Source organism: Cetorhinus maximus, chromosome X (assembly GCF_964194155.1).
Source record: "Cetorhinus maximus chromosome X, sCetMax3.hap1.1, whole genome shotgun sequence".
NCBI lineage: Eukaryota > Metazoa > Chordata > Chondrichthyes > Lamniformes > Cetorhinidae > Cetorhinus > Cetorhinus maximus.
The window spans coordinates 13,823,231-13,830,722 of NC_135917.1; the positions used below are offsets into that span (position 1 = coordinate 13,823,231).

A 7,492-nucleotide genomic window follows, 5' to 3' on the forward strand; every position below is an offset into this window, starting at 1 on the left:
CTCCTCTCGCGCTGTTTTCAATCTCCGAGTGCCTCTCCTCTTCCGCTGTTTTCAATCTCCCGACTGACTCTCCTCTCGTGCAGTTTTCAATCTCCTGACTGCCTCTCCTTTCGCGCTGTTTTCAATCTCCCGACTGTCTCTCCTTTTGCGCTGTTTTCAATCTCCCGACTGTCTCTCCTCTCGCGGTTTTTCAATTTTCCGACTGTGTCTCCTCTCGCGCTGTTTTCAATCTCCCGACCTCCTATCCTCTCGTGCTGTTTTCAATCTCCCGACTGCCTCTCCTCTCGCCCTGTTTTCAATCTCCCTGTCACCTCTCCATTCGCGCTGTTTTCAGTCTCCCGACTGACTCTCCTCTCGCGCTGTTTTCTATCTCCCGACTGTCTCTCCTCTTCCACTGTTTTCAATCTCCCGACTGCCTCTCCTCTTCCGCTGTTTTCAATCTCCTGACTGATTCTCCTCTCGCGCTATTTTCAATCTCCCAATCACCTCTCCTCTCGCGCTGTTTTCAATCTCCCGACTGCCTCTCCTCTCGCCCTGTTTTCAATCTCCCAGTCACCTCTCCATTCGCGCTGTTTTCAGTCTCCCGACTGACTCTCCTCTCGCGCTGTTTTCTATCTCCCGACTGTCTCTCCTCTTCCACTGTTTTCAATCTCCCGACTGCCTCTCCTCTTCCGCTGTTTTCAATCTCCTGACTGATTCTCCTCTCGCGCTATTTTCAATCTCCCAATCACCTCTCCATTCCCGCTGTTTTCAGTCTCCCGACTGACTCTCCTCTCGCGCTGTTTTCTATCTCCCGACTGTCTCTCCTCTTCCACTGTTTTCAATCTCCCGACTGCCTCTCCTCTTCCGCTGTTTTCAATCTCCTGACTGCCTCTCCTCTCGCGCTATTTTCAATCTCCCAATCACCTCTCCTCTCGCGCTGTTTTCAATCTCCCGACTGTCTCTCCTCTCGCGCTATTTTTAATCTCCCGACTGCCTCTCCTCACGCGCTGTTTTCAATCTCCCGACTGCCTCTCCTCTCGCGCTTTTTTCAATCTCTCGACTGCCTCTCCCCTCACGCTGTTTTCAAACTCCCGACTGACTCTCCTCTCGCTCTGTTTTCAATCTCCCGACTGTCTCTCCTCTCGCACTGTTTTCAATAACCCGACTGCCTCTCCTCTCGCGCTGTTTTCAATCTCCCTACTAACTCTCCTCACGCGCTGTTTTCAATCTCCCGACTGCCTCTCCTCTCGCGCTGTTTACAATCTAACGACTGACTCTCCTCTCGCGCTGTTTTCAATCTCCCCACTGCCACTCCTCTCGCGCTGTATTCAATTTTCCGACTGTGTCTCCTCTCGCACTGTTTTCAATCTCCCCACTGCCTCTCCTCTCGCTCTGTTTTCCATCTCCAGACTGCCTCTCCTCTCGCGCTGTTTTCAATCTCCTGACTGTCTCTCCTCTCACGCTGTTTTCAATCTCCTGACTGTCTCTCCTCTCGCGCTGTTTTCAGTCTCCCGACTGACTCTCCTCTCGCGCTGTTTTCTATCTCCCGACTGTCTCTCCTCTTCCACTGTTTTCAATCTCCCGACTGTCTCTCCTCTTCCACTGTTTTCAATCTCCTGACTGATTCTCCTCTCACGCTATTTTCAATCTCCCAATCACCTCTCCTCTCGCGCTGTTTTCAATCTGCCGACTGCCTCTCCTCTTGCGCTGTTTTCAATCTCCCGACTCATTCTCCTCTCGCGCTGTTTTCAATCTCGCGACTGCCTCTCCTCTCGTGCTGTTTTCAATGTCCCGACTGCCTCTCCTCTCGCGCTGTTCTCCATCTCCCGACTGTCACTCCTCTAGCGCTATTTTCAATCTCCCGACTGCCTCTCCTCTCGCGCTGTTCTCCATCTCCCGACTGTCTCTCCTCTTCCACTGTTTTCAATCTCCTGACTGATTCTCCTCTCGCGCTATTTTCAATCTCCCAATCACCTCTCCATTCGCGCTGTTTTCAGTCTCCCGACTGACTCTCCTCTCGCGCTGTTTTCTATCTCCCGACTGTCTCTCCTCTTCCACTGTTTTCAATCTCCCGACTGCCTCTCCTCTTCCGCTGTTTTCAATCTCCTGACTGCCTCTCCTCTCGCGCTATTTTCAATCTCCCAATCACCTCTCCTCTCGCGCTGTTTTCAATCTCCCGACTGCCTCTCCTCTCGCGCTGTTTTCAATATCCCGACTGTCTCTCCTCTCGCGCTATTTTTAATCTCCCGACTGCCTCTCCTCACGCGCTGTTTTCAATCTCCCGACTGCCTCTCCTCTCGCGCTTTTTTCAATCTCTCGACTGCCTCTCCCCTCACGCTGTTTTCAAACTCCCGACTGACTCTCCTCTCGCTCTGTTTTCAATCTCCCGACTGTCTCTCCTCTCGCACTGTTTTCAATAACCCGACTGCCTCTCCTCTCGCGCTGTTTTCAATCTCCCTACTAACTCTCCTCACGCGCTGTTTTCAATCTCCCGACTGCCTCTCCTCTCGCGCTGTTTACAATCTAACGACTGACTCTCCTCTCGCGCTGTTTTCAATCTCCCCACTGCCACTCCTCTCGCGCTGTATTCAATTTTCCGACTGTGTCTCCTCTCGCACTGTTTTCAATCTCCCCACTGCCTCTCCTCTCGCTCTGTTTTCCATCTCCAGACTGCCTCTCCTCTCGCGCTGTTTTCAATCTCCTGACTGTCTCTCCTCTCACGCTGTTTTCAATCTCCCGACTGTCTCTCCTCTCGCGCTGTTTTCAGTCTCCCGACTGACTCTCCTCTCGCGCTGTTTTCTATCTCCCGACTGTCTCTCCTCTTCCACTGTTTTCAATCTCCCGACTGTCTCTCCTCTTCCACTGTTTTCAATCTCCTGACTGATTCTCCTCTCACGCTATTTTCAATCTCCCAATCACCTCTCCTCTCGCGCTGTTTTCAATCTGCCGACTGCCTCTCCTCTTGCGCTGTTTTCAATCTCCCGACTCATTCTCCTCTCGCGCTGTTTTCAATCTCGCGACTGCCTCTCCTCTCGTGCTGTTTTCAATGTCCCGACTGCCTCTCCTCTCGCGCTGTTCTCCATCTCCCGACTGTCACTCCTCTAGCGCTATTTTCAATCTCCCGACTGCCTCTCCTCTCGCGCTGTTCTCCATCTCCCGACTGTCACTCCTCTCGCGCTGTTTTCAATCTCCCGACTGACTCTCCTCTCGCGCTGTTCTCCATCTCCCGACTGTCACTCCTCTCGCGCTGTTTTCAATCTCCCAATCACCTCTCCTCTCGTGCTGTTTTCAATCTCCCGAGTGTCTCTCCTCTCGCGCTGTTTTCAATCTCCCGACTGACTTTCCTCTCGCGCTGTTTTCAATCTCCCAACTGACTCTCCTCTCACGCTGTTTTCAATCTCCCCACTGCCACTCCTCTCGCGCTGTATTCAATTTTCCGACTGTGTCTCCTCTCGCACTGTTTTCAATCTCCCCACTGCCTCTCCTCTCGCGCTGTTTTCAATCTCCTGACTGATTCTCCTCTCGCGCTATTTTCAATCTCCAAATCACCTCTCCTCTTGCGCTGTTTTCAATCTGCCGACTGCCTCTCCTCTTGCGCTGTTTTCAATCTCCCGACTCATTCTCCTCTCACGCTGTTTTCAATCTCCCGACTGTCTCTCCTCTCGCGCTGTTTTCAATCTTCCGACTGCCTCTCCTCTCGCGCTGTTTTCAATCTCCCGACTGACTCTCCTCTCGCGCTGTTTTCAATCTCCCGACTGACTCTCCTCTCGCGCTGTTTTCAATCTCCCGACTGTCTCTCCTCTCGCGCTGTTTTCAATCTCCCGACTGCCTCTCCACTCGCGCTGTTTTCTATCTCCCGACTACCTCTCCTCTCGCGCTGTTTTCAATCTACCGACTGACTCTCCTCTCACTCTGTTTTCAATCTCCCGACTGCCCCTCCCCTCGAGCTGTTTTCAATCTCCCGACTGCCTCTCCTCTCGCGCTGTTTTCAACCTCCCGACTGCCTCTCCTCTTGCGCTGTTTTCAACCTCCCGACTGCCTCTCCTCTTGCGCTGTTTTCAACCTCCCGACAGCCTCTCCTCTCGCTCTGTTTTCAATCTCCCGACTGTCTCTCCTATCGCGCTATTTTCAATCTCCCGACTGCCTCTCCTCTCGCGCTGTTTTCAATCCCCCGACTGCCTCTCCTCTCATGCTGTTTTCAAACTCCCCACTGCCTCTCCTCTTGCGCTATTTTCAATCTCCCGACTGCCTCTCCTCTCGCGATGTTTTCAATCTCCTGACTGTCTCTCTTCTCGCTCTGTTTTCAATCTCCCAATCAACTCTCCTCTCGCGCTGTTTTCAATCTCCCGACTGACTTTCCTGTCGCGCTGTTTTCAATCTCCCGACTGTCTCTCCTCTCGCGCTGTTTTCAATCCCCTGACTGATTCTCCTCTCGCGCTATTTTCAATCTCCCAATCACCTCTCCTCTCGCGCTGTTTTCAATCTGCCGACTGCCTCTCCTCTTGCGCTGTTTTCAATCTCCCAACTGATTCTCCTCTCGCGCTGTTTTCAATCTCCCGACTGCCTCTCCTCTCGCGCTGTTTTCAATCTCCCGACTGCCTCTCCTCTCGCGCTGATCTCCATCTCCCGACTGACTCTCCTCTCGCGCTGTTTTCAATCTCCCAATCACCTCTCCTCTCGCGGTGTTTTCAATCTCCCGACTGAATCTCCTCTCGCGCTGTTTTCAATTTCCCGACTGACTCTCCTCTCGCTCCGTTTCAATCTCCCGACTGACTCTCCTCTCGCTCTGTTTTCAATCTCCCGACTGTCTCTCCTCTCGCGCTGTTTTCAATCTCCTGACTGTCTCTCCTCTCACGCTGTTTTCAATCTCCCGACTGTCTCTCCTCTCGTGTTGTTTTCTATCTCCCGACTGTCTCTCCTCTTCCACTGTTTTCAATCTCCCGACTGTCTCTCCTCTTCCGCTGTTTTCAATCTCTTGACTGATTCTCCTCTCGCGCTATTTTCAATCTCCAAATCACCTCTCCTCTCGCGCTGTTTTCAATCTGCCGACTGCCTCTCCTCTTGCGCTGTTTTCAATCTCCCGACTCATTCTCCTCTCACGCTGTTTTCAATCTCCCGACTGTCTCTCCTCTCGCGCTGTTTTCAATCTTCCGACTGCCTCTCCTCTCGCGCTGTTTTCAATCTCCCGACTGACTCTCCTCTCGCGCTGTTTTCAATCTCCCGACTGACTCTCCTCTCGCGCTGTTTTCAATCTCCCGACTGTCTCTCCTCTCGCGCTGTTTTCAATCTCCCGACTGCCCCTCCCCTCGAGCTGTTTTCAATCTCCCGACTGCCTCTCCTCTTGCGCTGTTTTCAACCTCCCGACTGCCTCTCCTCTTGCGCTGTTTTCAACCTCCCGACTGCCTCTCCTCTTGCGCTGTTTTCAACCTCCCGACAGCCTCTCCTCTCGCTCTGTTTTCAATCTCCCGACTGTCTCTCCTATCGCGCTATTTTCAATCTCCCGACTGCCTCTCCTCTCGCGCTGTTTTCAATCCCACGACTGCCTCTCCTCTCATGCTGTTTTCAAACTCCCCACTGCCTCTCCTCTTGCGCTATTTTCAATCTCCCGACTGCCTCTCCTCTCGCGATGTTTTCAATCTCCCCACTGCCTCTCCTCTTGCGCTGTTTTCAGGCTCATGACTGCCTCTCCTCTCGAGTTGTTTTCAATCTCCCCACTGCCTCTCCTCTCGCGATGTTTTCAATCTCCCCACTGCCTCTCCTCTTGCGCTGTTTTCAGGCTCATGACTGCCTCTCCTCTCGAGTTGTTTTCAATCTCCCCACTGCCTCTCCTCTCGCGCTGTTTTCAATCTGCCCACTGCCTCTCCTCTCGTGCTGCTTTCAGTCTCACGACTGCCTCTCCTCTCTGGTGTTTTTTCCCATCTCCCGACTGCCTCGCAGAAATGATCTGAGTTGAAAGAAAACGTACTCTGGGTGAAAGACGTTTGTTTTTTCCCTTCCAGGAATACAAAAAGAAATGGGTTAAAAAGCTAGCTGCAGACCTGATCCATGTATGCTAGCATGCTGGTGTGCAAGAGTGCTATTGTGCTGTGAGAGTGACAGCAGAAGACCAACTAGGCATCCCTGCAGCTTGCAGCAAAAAGTCTCTCTCACTCTGTTGCTGGAGGCAAGTCAGCAAAGCCACAATCAAAAAGGAAATAGGACAGCTTCTTCAGCTAACCTGCAGAACCAAGTGTCTCCAAACCAACTGCTCAACTGCCAAAGTCAGCTTTACCGGAATCACCCAACTTAACGGCCGCAACATTTTGCCATCTGCTCCTCACAGACAAGCCAAAGACTGATTTGTATATCTTATAAAAAAACTTTTATTTGGCTTCAGCTTCTCATTTCTAATCTGTGTGTATGTCTGTTACGTTTATTATTATTTTCCTCAGGTTTTTAGTAACTAATAAACTTACTCTTCCTTTGACTCAAGGAAGCCTGGTTAAATGGGCTCCTTCTCAAACATGAATACATTTGGACTGGGAAAGGGTATCCACAAGGGAAGGCAGGGTGGAAGGGATCCCTTTTAAATTAACCTTGTTGCAACCAACCAAGGGGGTTGAATAAAGAAGGGGACTCAGCTCATTCCGCCTCATCCGGGAGCATAACAAAATTGGGGTCCCGTCTGGGAAGTTAACTAATTGGTGGACTTCACCCAGGGATCAGTCATGACACTCCTCAATTACATAATGCACCTGCATCAGACAGTTTCCTCACTTCATTTGCAAATTCTCTTCAGAACATTTCCATTTTGGTTTTGCAGTTTCCAAACCCCATACTCGAGCTAGAATAAGATTAGCAGTTCTTAGTTTTGTAGGGAGTTCATTGGTCATTAAATATATAGGTCATAGTGAACGCTTGGAAAACTTAAATACTGGGAGTCCCTCAGAATTGATAATGCATTAAAAGTTACTTCTATTACTAAATGGTTGTCCATTCACTGCCATGCTCCTGTAATAGACTATATCAAATATGTCCTCAATATTTCCTTCTACCAATTTTCTATGGGTGTCCCTGTACATCAGATTCTCTGTTATATCATCTCTCTGAAGGAGTGTCTGTACGTAGGAAGTAAGATCCACAGTGACAAAAAAATTCCCATTGTTTAGATCTTTAACAATATATTCCCCTTTACACTTGGGACATGGAATTCAGCTTCATCAAGAGTTTTGAATGCACTTACATAACTGTAGCAATATAGACAAGAGAAGTGGAAGCATAGGCGAACTACATTGCTGCAAAACATCGTTTTGAGAATTGATTTGGTGGACTGGAATATCAATCTCCCAAGCAATGTGTTTGCAAGCTCCAGGAGATGCACGACTGCAATAAGACAATAAACAATGATTCATAACGAAGGATAATGTCAACAATAATGATTAGAATTTTGATGTTTGACATGCATGAAAGCAGGGTTCATTGAAAGACTTTTGGAAGAAATATCCTGCCATTCTTTCACTAACATCAGGAA

General features: G+C 50.0%; 1 long non-coding RNA gene across 1 annotated transcript in view; it reads left to right on the top strand.

The window, feature by feature from the left end:
* Nucleotides 1-7,066, top strand: part of LOC144672652 (uncharacterized) — a 56,437-nt gene extending 49,371 nt beyond the window's left edge. The window contains exon 3 of the long non-coding RNA XR_013574127.1: nt 5,982-7,066. This is a non-coding gene — a long non-coding RNA (uncharacterized LOC144672652). The remainder of the gene's footprint in view (nt 1-5,981) is intronic.
* The last annotated feature ends 426 nt before the right edge of the window (nt 7,067-7,492 follow it).